Source organism: Bufo bufo, chromosome 4 (genome assembly GCF_905171765.1).
Source record: "Bufo bufo chromosome 4, aBufBuf1.1, whole genome shotgun sequence".
NCBI classification, from domain to species: Eukaryota; Metazoa; Chordata; class Amphibia; order Anura; family Bufonidae; genus Bufo; species Bufo bufo.
Genome location: NC_053392.1, coordinates 635646387 through 635658930, shown reverse-complemented (window position 1 = coordinate 635658930; position 12544 = coordinate 635646387). Strand labels below are relative to the sequence as shown.

Sequence of the window (12544 nt, the reverse complement as noted above, 5' to 3'; positions counted from 1 at the left end):
ATGATTAGGGGAGTAGTGGTCAGCCAGTGAGGAGGATGGGGGAGTAGTGATCTGCTAATGGATGGATGTGAGCCCCGCCGTGCGCTCTATCCCCGGACACCAGCGCAGAGAGAAGGGGCGGAGCTATAGAACAAGTGCTTTACAGTGATTGGCTGATCTCTGGCTTTTGAAATTCCCGCTCAATTACAGTCCGGTCAGAATCCAGCGGCCGTGGAGGAGCAGTCCATTACACACAGGGGCTCTGATGGTCCGGGCGTCACACAGGGGCACTTGCCGCTCCTGACCTGCTGCGAGTACGGGCAGACATTGCTGCTGTAGAGGGTTAGGGTTAGGGTCGTCCCCTGTGTGTAATGGACTGCTCCTCCACGGCCGCTGAACGGGAATTGAGCGGGAATTTCAAAAGCCACAGATCAGCCAATCACTGTAACGTACTAGTTCTGTAGCTCCGCCCCCATAGCCTGTTCAGTATTAACCCGTCAGTGGCCGCCTTCTCCCGCCCCCCACCGGAGAAGGGGAGAACAGTCCCGTATTCACTGTGCGGAGAAGAGCGGCTCCATCGCTGCGCTGGTGTTCAGGGATAGAGCGCACGACCCCCTGCAGGCACAGTACACTCAGCGGCGGCATCACTACCAGCAGGGGGAGGGGCGCAGTGAGGGGCGGTTATCAGCCGAGCAGCGAGGCCCTGATAGACTGAAGAGAGATGCTAGCCCCGCCCCCCGGCTCAGCTGAATGGATGGATGCGAGCCCTGCTGCTCCTCCCCCCGGCTCATCTGAATGGATGGATGTGAGTTCTGCTCCGCCCCCCGGTTTAGCAGAATGGATGGCTAAGAGCCCAACCCCTCCTGCTGCTCCGCCCTCCGACTCAGCTCTATGAATGGATGTGAGCCCCCTCCCTTCTTGCTACTCCGGCTCCGCTGGATGGATGTGAGCCACGCCTCTCCTGTTGCTCCGCTGAATGGATGTATGTGAGCCCCGCCCCTCTATTTGCTCCGCCCCCGGCTCAGCTGGATGTATGTGAGCCCCGCCCCGGGCTCTGCGGAATGGATGTATGTGAGCCCCGTCTCTCTATTTGCTCCGGCTCAGCTGGATGGATGTGAGGCTGCCAATTGGGAGCAGTGGAGACACCACGTGACCCTCTCCTCCAGTAGATTGGCGCGCAGTCAGCAGCAGCTCATTTGCATGGCCCGTGTATAAATACCGCCGCGGTGGCAGGAGGAGAACAGACGAGATTTTGTCTTCCGTCAGAATGCCCGAGCCAGCCAAGTCCGCCCCAGCGCCCAAGAAGGGCTCCAAGAAAGCCGTCACCAAGGTTCAGAAGAAGGACGGCAAGAAGCGGAGGAAGAGCAGGAAGGAGAGCTATGCCATCTACGTCTACAAGGTGCTGAAGCAGGTCCACCCCGACACCGGCATCTCCTCCAAGGCCATGGGCATCATGAACTCCTTCGTCAACGACATCTTCGAGCGCATCGCAGGGGAAGCCTCCCGCCTGGCTCACTACAACAAGCGCTCCACCATCACCTCCCGGGAGATCCAGACCGCCGTGCGCCTGCTGCTGCCCGGAGAGCTGGCCAAGCACGCCGTCTCCGAGGGCACCAAGGCCGTCACCAAGTACACCAGCGCCAAGTGAGCGCCGCCGCCGCTCTCCGGACCCAAAGGCTCTTCTCAGAGCCCCCACCCTGTCTCCAGCGGAGCTGCTCCCGGGTCTCCCCGTTCTCACAGTGGCTGCGGTTTTCCTCCCTGTCAGCTAGATGAGATGCGGTAACGCTATCGGAAGTTACACTACAAGCTCCCCTCATCCTCCTCCTCCATGCCCGATCACTACTCCCATCATCCTCCTCAGTGTGGCGCTCCCTGGAGAGAGGCTGTGCGGCCGCTCAGTGCAGGAGGACGAGGCTCCTACGGGCACATAACGGCTGCGGGGTCCAGAGCTCTGCTATTGGCTGGGAGAGCTCAGGATCTCGTCGCTCATTTGAATTTCCCGCCTATAGTTGAGCTGCTGATTTACAGGAGGAGCCGGTCATGTGACCTGTACCAGCGCCGCTCATTGGCGGGACGGATTAACCTCTCAGTCTCCGAGCACAGCTCGTCTCGTAGCTGCGGTGGAGAACACCCGGGGCTCGGGATTTACACCGATTATTGGGGGGGTTTCTGTAACTTAGACCTCCGGCTGTACTGAGCACAGGGCGCCGCTGATCTCCTGATGTGCGGGCGGTGTTAACCCCTCAGTGGAATTGTAGCTCCTCCTCCCCGGGAAGATGTGGGCGGCTCTGAGAAGAGCCTTTGTGCTGTGAGGACGGAGGAGGCGGCAGCATTAACCCCCGAAGCCGTAGAGAGTGCGGCCCTGGCGCTTGAGCGCGTAGACCACGTCCATGGCGGTGACGGTCTTCCTCTTGGCGTGCTCGGTGTAGGTGACGGCGTCCCGGATGACGTTCTCCAGGAAGACTTTCAGCACCCCGCGAGTCTCCTCATAGATGAGGCCGGAGATGCGCTTGACGCCTCCCCTGCGAGCTAGGCGGCGGATGGCAGGCTTGGTGATGCCCTGGATGTTATCACGGAGCACCTTCCTGTGCCGCTTGGCGCCGCCTTTCCCGAGCCCTTTCCCTCCTTTACCGCGACCAGACATCTTCTAGGTGTGAGGAGCAGAGAGCAGTGACTGCTCAGCCCAGAGCCCTCCTTTATATGGAGCATGGGCGGACCTGAAGGAGAACTGCACGGAGAGGCGGCCTTTCTGGGGGCGGGGCTGTTCCTGAACTCCAGGCCCCGCCCTCCAGCTCTGATTGGCTGAGCTCAGAAGTGCTGGTGGTTTTCATTTTCCAGCCTTCATGTTACCAGCCTGTAAATTACATCATATCCTTCGCATTAAAATAAAGTCTCTATATTATATTATCAACCTCCACATTATATTACAGCCTCCATACTACCAGCCTCCACATTCTACTACAGCCTCTGCATTACATTATAGCCTCCACCTTATATTACAGCCTCCATATTACATCTATGTTTCTATTACAGCCTCCATATTACATTATATTACAGCCTCTACATTACATTACAGCCTCCATACTACCAGCCTCTACATTACATTACACCCTCCACATTACATTACCAGGCTCCACATAATATCACAGCCTCCACATTACATTACAGCCTACATATAATATTACAGCCTCCACATTATATTCCAGCCTCCACATGATATTACAGCCTCCATATTATATTACAGCTTCCACAATATATTACAGCCTCCATATTATATTATCAACCTCAACATTATATTACAGCCTCCATATTTAAAGCCTCCACATTACATTATAGTCTCCACATTACATCACAGCCTCTATATTATCATCCTTAACATTATATTACAGCATCTACATTATATTACAGCTTCCATATTAATGGCCTCCAAATTACATCGCAGCCTTCATATTATATTACAGCCTCTACATTACATTATAGCCTCCACATTACATTACAGCCTCCGTATTACCATCCTCTACATTACAGTCTCCATGTGACATTACCAGCCTCCACATTATATTACAGCCTCCACATTATATTACAGACTCCATATTACCGTCCTCTACATTACATCACATCCTAAACATTACATTACATCCTCCACATTATATGACAGCCTCCATACTACCAGCCTCCACATTACATTATATTACAGCCTCCATACTACCAGCCTCCACATAACATCACAGCCTTCATATTACCAGCCTCTGCATTACATTACAGACTCCAAATTATATTACAGCCTCCACATTACATTACAGCCGCCACATTATATTGCAGACTCCATATAACCGTCCTCTACATTACATCACAGCCTAAACATTATGTTACAGCCTCCATATATTCAGCCTCCAGATTACATCACAGCCTCCATATAACTAGCCTCTACATTACATTACAGCCTCCATACTACCAGCTTCCACATTACATTACAGCCTCTATATTTCATTACTGGCCTACACATTATATTACTGCTTCCATATTACCGGCCTCTACATTACAGTCTCCATATTATATTACATTACTGGCCTCCACATTATATTACAGCCTCTGTATTACCGGCCTCTACATCACATCTACATCACAGCTTAAACATTATGTTACAGCCTCCATATTTTCAGCCTCCACATTACATCCCAGCCTCCAAATTAATTGACAACCTCCATATTACCAGCCTGTATATGACATTATATCCTCTGCATTATATTAACGCCTCTATACTATATTATTAACCTCAACATTATATTACAGCCTCCTTATTTACAGCCTCCACATTACATTATAGCCTCCACATGATATTACAGACTTCATACTATAATACAGCCTCCACATAATATTACAGCGTCCATATTACCAGCCTCCACATGATATTACAACATTCATCTTACAGACTCCACATTATATACCGGCCTCCACATTATATTACAACCTCCACATTACATTACAAGCGTCCACATTATATAACAGCCTTCATATTACATTACAGCCTCCACATTATAATTACAGCCTCAATATTATATTACAGCCTTCATATTACATTACAGCCTCTATATTATATTACAGCCTCCACATAATATTACAGACTCCATATTACCAGGCCCCACAATATATTAAAGCCTTCACATTACCAGCCTCCACATTATTACAGCCTCCACAACATATTGCAGCCTCCATATTATCAGGCTCCACATGATATTACAGCCTCCATATTACCAGGCTTCACAAGATATTACAGCCTCCCTATTACCAGGCTCCACATTACATTATAGCCTCCATATTATATTACAGCCATTACATTACAGCCTCCACATTACATTATAGCCTCCATGTTATATTATAGTCTCCACATTACATTATAGCCTCCATATATTGTATTACAGCCTACACGTTATATTACAGCCTCCACATTACAGCCTCTATATTATATTACTGCTTCCACATTATATTACAGCCTCCAAATTACATTACAGCCTCCACATTACATTATAGCCTCCATATTATATTACAGTCTACATGTTATATTACAGCCTCCACATTACATTACAGCCTCCATATTATATTACAGCTTCCACATTATATTACAGCCTCCATATTACCAGGCTCCACATTATATTAAAGCCTCCACATTACATCATAGCCTCCATATTATATTACAGCCTCCACATTACATTATAGCCTCCACATTATATTACAGCCTCCATATTATATTAAAGCCTCCACATTACATTATAGCCTCCATATTATATTACAGCCTCCACATTACATTATAGCCTCCATATTATATTACAGCCTCCACATTATATTACTGCCTCCATATTACCAGGCTCCACATTATATTACTGCCTCCATATTACCAGGCTCCACATTATATTACAGCCTCCTTATTACCAGGCTCCACATTGCATTACAGCCTCCACATTACATTATAGCCTCCATATTATATTACAGCCTCCACATTAAATTATAGCCTTCATATTATTTTATAGCCTCCACATTATATTACAGCCTCCACTTTACATTATAGCCTCCATATTATATTACAGCTTCCACATTAATGTAGAGGCCGTTAATACGGAGGCTGTAATATAACATGGAGGCTGGTAATATTTAGGCTGCAAAATAATGTGGAGGCTATAATCTAATGTAGAGGCTGTAATATGTTGTTGAGGTTGATAATATAATATGGAGGCTGGTAATATGGAGGCTGTAATATAATTTGAGGGCTGTAATGTAATGCAGAGCCTGGTAATATGAAGGCTGTAATATAATGTAGAGGCTGTGATGTAATGTGGAGGCTGTTAGTATGGAGGCTGTAATGTAATGTTTAGGATGTGATGTAATGTAGAGTACGGTAATATGGAGTCTGTAATATAATGTGGAGGCTGCTAATGTAACATGGAGACTGTAATGTAGAGAATGGTAATACGGAGGCTGTAATATAATGTGGAGGCCGGAAATGTAACATGGAGGCTGTAATGTAATGTGAAGGCTGGTAATTTTAAGGCTGTAATATAATGTGGAGGCTATAATGTAATGTAGAGGCTGTAATATGTTGTTGAGGTTGATAATATAATATGGAGGCTGTGATGTAATGTGGAGGCCATTAATATGGAGGCTGTAATATAATATAGATGCTGTAAATATGGAGGCTGTAATATAATGTTGAGGATGATAATATAGAGGCTGTGATGTAATGTGGAGACTATAATGTAATGTGGAGGCTTTAAATATGGAGGCTGTAATATAATGTTGAGGTTGATAATATAATATGGAGGCTGTAATATATTGTGAAAGCTGTAATATAATATGGAGGCTGTAATATCATGTGGAGGCTGGAATATAATGTGGAGGCTGTAATATTATATGTAGGCTGTAATGTAATGTGGAGGCTGTGATATTATGTGGAGCCTGGTAATGTAATGTGGAGGGTGTAATGTAATGTAGAGGCTGGTAGTATGGAGGCTGTAATGTAATGTAGAGGCTGTAATATAATGTAATATGGAGGCTGTAATAGAAACATAGATGTAATATGGAGGCTGTAATATAAGGTGGAGGCTATAATGTAATGCAGAGGCTGTAATAGAATGTGGAGGCTGGTAGTATGGAGGCTGTAATATAATGTGGAGGTTGATAATATAATATAGAGACTTTATTTTAATGCGAAGGATATGATGTAATTTACTGGCTGGTAACATGGAGGCTGGAAAATGAAAACCACCAGCACTTCTGAGCTCAGCCAATCAGAGCTGGAGGGCGGGGCCTGGAGTTCAGGAACAGCCCCGCCCCCAGAAAGGCAGCCTCTGCGTGCAGTTCTCTTTCAGGTCCGCCCATGCTCCATATAAAGGAGGGCTCTGGGCTGAGCAGTCACTGCTCTCTGCTCCTCACACCTAGAAGATGTCTGGTCGCGGTAAAGGAGGGAAAGGGCTCGGGAAAGGCGGCGCCAAGCGGCACAGGAAGGTGCTCCGTGATAACATCCAGGGCATCACCAAGCCTGCCATCCGCCGCCTAGCTCGCAGGGGAGGCGTCAAGCGCATCTCCGGCCTCATCTATGAGGAGACTCGCGGGGTGCTGAAAGTCTTCCTGGAGAACGTCATCCGGGACGCCGTCACCTACACCGAGCACGCCAAGAGGAAGACCGTCACCGCCATGGACGTGGTCTACGCGCTCAAGCGCCAGGGCCGCACTCTCTACGGCTTCGGGGGTTAATGCTGCCGCCTCCGTCCTCACAGCACAAAGGCTCTTCTCAGAGCCGCCCACATCTTCCCGGGGAGGAGGAGCTACAATTCCACTGAGGGGTTAACACCGCCCGCACATCAGGAGATCAGCGGCGCCCTGTGCTCAGTACAGCCGGAGGTCTACATTACAGAAACCCCCCAATAATCGGTGTAAATCCCGAGCCCCGGGTGTTCTCCACCGCAGCTACGAGACGAGCTGTGCTCGGAGACTGAGGGGTTAATCCGTCCCGCCAATGAGCGGCGCTGGTACAGGTCACATGACCGGCTCCTCCTGTAAATCAGCAGCTCAACTATAGGCGGGAAATTCAAATGAGCGACGAGATGCTGAGCTCTCCCAGCCAATAGCAGAGCTCTGGACCCCGCAGCCGTTGTGAGCCCAGCCCCCCGCTCTTCTCAGAGCCCCCACCTTCTCTAGGACGGAGCTGCCGCATTGTGTGAATACATGGAAGCCTCATGTCCGAGGCGGATTATTTCCTCATTATAGACCACTGATCGGGAGGATGGGGGGAGTAGTGATCGGCCAGAGAGCAGTTGGGCGATGAGGAGAATGAGTGAAGTGGTTATATGGTACTGAGGATGATTAGGGGAGTAGTGGTCAGCCAGTGAGGAGAATGAGGGCAGTAGTGATCTGCTAATGGATGGATGTGAGCCCCGCCGTGCGCTCTATCCCCGGACACCAGCGCAGAGAGAAGGGGCGGAGCTATAGAACAAGTGCTTTACAGTGATTGGCTGATCTCTGGCTTTTGAAATTCCCGCTCAATTACAGTCCGGTCAGAATCCAGCGGCCGTGGAGGAGCAGTCCATTACACACAGGGGCTCTGATGGTCCGGGCGTCACACAGGGGCACTTGCCGCTCCTGACCTGCTGCGAGTACGGGCAGACATTGCTGCTGTAGAGGGTTAGGGTTAGGGTCGTCCCCTGTGTGTAATGGACTGCTCCTCCACGGCCGCTGAACGGGAATTGAGCGGGAATTTCAAAAGCCACAGATCAGCCAATCACTGTAACGTACTAGTTCTGTAGCTCCGCCCCCATAGCCTGTTCAGTATTAACCCGTCAGTGGCCGCCTTCTCCCGCCCCCCACCGGAGAAGGGGAGAACAGTCCCGTATTCACTGTGCGGAGAAGAGCGGCTCCATCGCTGCGCTGGTGTTCAGGGATAGAGCGCACGACCCCCTGCAGGCACAGTACACTCAGCGGCGGCATCACTACCAGCAGGGGGAGGGGCGCAGTGAGGGGCGGTTATCAGCCGAGCAGCGAGGCCCTGATAGACTGAAGAGAGATGCTAGCCCCGCCCCCCGGCTCAGCTGAATGGATGGATGCGAGCCCTGCTGCTCCTCCCCCCGGCTCATCTGAATGGATGGATGTGAGTTCTGCTCCGCCCCCCGGTTTAGCAGAATGGATGGCTAAGAGCCCAACCCCTCCTGCTGCTCCGCCCTCCGACTCAGCTCTATGAATGGATGTGAGCCCCCTCCCTTCTTGCTACTCCGGCTCCGCTGGATGGATGTGAGCCACGCCTCTCCTGTTGCTCCGCTGAATGGATGTATGTGAGCCCCGCCCCTCTATTTGCTCCGCCCCCGGCTCAGCTGGATGTATGTGAGCCCCGCCCCGGGCTCTGCGGAATGGATGTATGTGAGCCCCGTCTCTCTATTTGCTCCGGCTCAGCTGGATGGATGTGAGGCTGCCAATTGGGAGCAGTGGAGACACCACGTGACCCTCTCCTCCAGTAGATTGGCGCGCAGTCAGCAGCAGCTCATTTGCATGGCCCGTGTATAAATACCGCCGCGGTGGCAGGAGGAGAACAGACGAGATTTTGTCTTCCGTCAGAATGCCCGAGCCAGCCAAGTCCGCCCCAGCGCCCAAGAAGGGCTCCAAGAAAGCCGTCACCAAGGTTCAGAAGAAGGACGGCAAGAAGCGGAGGAAGAGCAGGAAGGAGAGCTATGCCATCTACGTCTACAAGGTGCTGAAGCAGGTCCACCCCGACACCGGCATCTCCTCCAAGGCCATGGGCATCATGAACTCCTTCGTCAACGACATCTTCGAGCGCATCGCAGGGGAAGCCTCCCGCCTGGCTCACTACAACAAGCGCTCCACCATCACCTCCCGGGAGATCCAGACCGCCGTGCGCCTGCTGCTGCCCGGAGAGCTGGCCAAGCACGCCGTCTCCGAGGGCACCAAGGCCGTCACCAAGTACACCAGCGCCAAGTGAGCGCCGCCGCCGCTCTCCGGACCCAAAGGCTCTTCTCAGAGCCCCCACCCTGTCTCCAGCGGAGCTGCTCCCGGGTCTCCCCGTTCTCACAGTGGCTGCGGTTTTCCTCCCTGTCAGCTAGATGAGATGCGGTAACGCTATCGGAAGTTACACTACAAGCTCCCCTCATCCTCCTCCTCCATGCCCGATCACTACTCCCATCATCCTCCTCAGTGTGGCGCTCCCTGGAGAGAGGCTGTGCGGCCGCTCAGTGCAGGAGGACGAGGCTCCTACGGGCACATAACGGCTGCGGGGTCCAGAGCTCTGCTATTGGCTGGGAGAGCTCAGGATCTCGTCGCTCATTTGAATTTCCCGCCTATAGTTGAGCTGCTGATTTACAGGAGGAGCCGGTCATGTGACCTGTACCAGCGCCGCTCATTGGCGGGACGGATTAACCTCTCAGTCTCCGAGCACAGCTCGTCTCGTAGCTGCGGTGGAGAACACCCGGGGCTCGGGATTTACACCGATTATTGGGGGGGTTTCTGTAACTTAGACCTCCGGCTGTACTGAGCACAGGGCGCCGCTGATCTCCTGATGTGCGGGCGGTGTTAACCCCTCAGTGGAATTGTAGCTCCTCCTCCCCGGGAAGATGTGGGCGGCTCTGAGAAGAGCCTTTGTGCTGTGAGGACGGAGGAGGCGGCAGCATTAACCCCCGAAGCCGTAGAGAGTGCGGCCCTGGCGCTTGAGCGCGTAGACCACGTCCATGGCGGTGACGGTCTTCCTCTTGGCGTGCTCGGTGTAGGTGACGGCGTCCCGGATGACGTTCTCCAGGAAGACTTTCAGCACCCCGCGAGTCTCCTCATAGATGAGGCCGGAGATGCGCTTGACGCCTCCCCTGCGAGCTAGGCGGCGGATGGCAGGCTTGGTGATGCCCTGGATGTTATCACGGAGCACCTTCCTGTGCCGCTTGGCGCCGCCTTTCCCGAGCCCTTTCCCTCCTTTACCGCGACCAGACATCTTCTAGGTGTGAGGAGCAGAGAGCAGTGACTGCTCAGCCCAGAGCCCTCCTTTATATGGAGCATGGGCGGACCTGAAGGAGAACTGCACGGAGAGGCGGCCTTTCTGGGGGCGGGGCTGTTCCTGAACTCCAGGCCCCGCCCTCCAGCTCTGATTGGCTGAGCTCAGAAGTGCTGGTGGTTTTCATTTTCCAGCCTTCATGTTACCAGCCTGTAAATTACATCATATCCTTCGCATTAAAATAAAGTCTCTATATTATATTATCAACCTCCACATTATATTACAGCCTCCATACTACCAGCCTCCACATTCTACTACAGCCTCTGCATTACATTATAGCCTCCACCTTATATTACAGCCTCCATATTACATCTATGTTTCTATTACAGCCTCCATATTACATTATATTACAGCCTCTACATTACATTACAGCCTCCATACTACCAGCCTCTACATTACATTACACCCTCCACATTACATTACCAGGCTCCACATAATATCACAGCCTCCACATTACATTACAGCCTACATATAATATTACAGCCTCCACATTATATTCCAGCCTCCACATGATATTACAGCCTCCATATTATATTACAGCTTCCACAATATATTACAGCCTCCATATTATATTATCAACCTCAACATTATATTACAGCCTCCATATTTAAAGCCTCCACATTACATTATAGTCTCCACATTACATCACAGCCTCTATATTATCATCCTTAACATTATATTACAGCATCTACATTATATTACAGCTTCCATATTAATGGCCTCCAAATTACATCACAGCCTTCATATTATATTACAGCCTCTACATTACATTATAGCCTCCACATTACATTACAGCCTCCGTATTACCATCCTCTACATTACAGTCTCCATGTGACATTACCAGCCTCCACATTATATTACAGCCTCCACATTATATTACAGACTCCATATTACCGTCCTCTACATTACATCACATCCTAAACATTACATTACATCCTCCACATTATATGACAGCCTCCATACTACCAGCCTCCACATTACATTATATTACAGCCTCCATACTACCAGCCTCCACATAACATCACAGCCTTCATATTACCAGCCTCTGCATTACATTACAGACTCCAAATTATATTACAGCCTCCACATTACATTACAGCCGCCACATTATATTGCAGACTCCATATAACCGTCCTCTACATTACATCACAGCCTAAACATTATGTTACAGCCTCCATATATTCAGCCTCCAGATTACATCACAGCCTCCATATAACTAGCCTCTACATTACATTACAGCCTCCATACTACCAGCTTCCACATTACATTACAGCCTCTATATTTCATTACTGGCCTACACATTATATTACTGCTTCCATATTACCGGCCTCTACATTACAGTCTCCATATTATATTACATTACTGGCCTCCACATTATATTACAGCCTCTGTATTACCGGCCTCTACATCACATCTACATCACAGCTTAAACATTATGTTACAGCCTCCATATTTTCAGCCTCCACATTACATCCCAGCCTCCAAATTAATTGACAACCTCCATATTACCAGCCTGTATATGACATTATATCCTCTGCATTATATTAACGCCTCTATACTATATTATTAACCTCAACATTATATTACAGCCTCCTTATTTACAGCCTCCACATTACATTATAGCCTCCACATGATATTACAGACTTCATACTATAATACAGCCTCCACATAATATTACAGCGTCCATATTACCAGCCTCCACATGATATTACAACATTCATCTTACAGACTCCACATTATATACCGGCCTCCACATTATATTACAACCTCCACATTACATTACAAGCGTCCACATTATATAACAGCCTTCATATTACATTACAGCCTCCACATTATAATTACAGCCTCAATATTATATTACAGCCTTCATATTACATTACAGCCTCTATATTATATTACAGCCTCCACATAATATTACAGACTCCATATTACCAGGCCCCACAATATATTAAAGCCTTCACATTACCAGCCTCCACATTATTACAGCCTCCACAACATATTGCAGCCTCCATATTATCAGGCTCCACA

At 49.5% G+C, this 12544-nt stretch overlaps 2 pseudogenes; both read left to right on the top strand.

Annotated features, from left to right (window-relative positions):
- Window positions 1–1246: 1246 nt before the first annotated feature.
- On the top strand, window positions 1247–1748 carry LOC120999415 (annotated as a pseudogene).
- A 7331-nt stretch (window positions 1749–9079) lies between these two features.
- LOC120999414 lies at window positions 9080–9581 on the top strand (annotated as a pseudogene).
- The last annotated feature ends 2963 nt before the right edge of the window (window positions 9582–12544 follow it).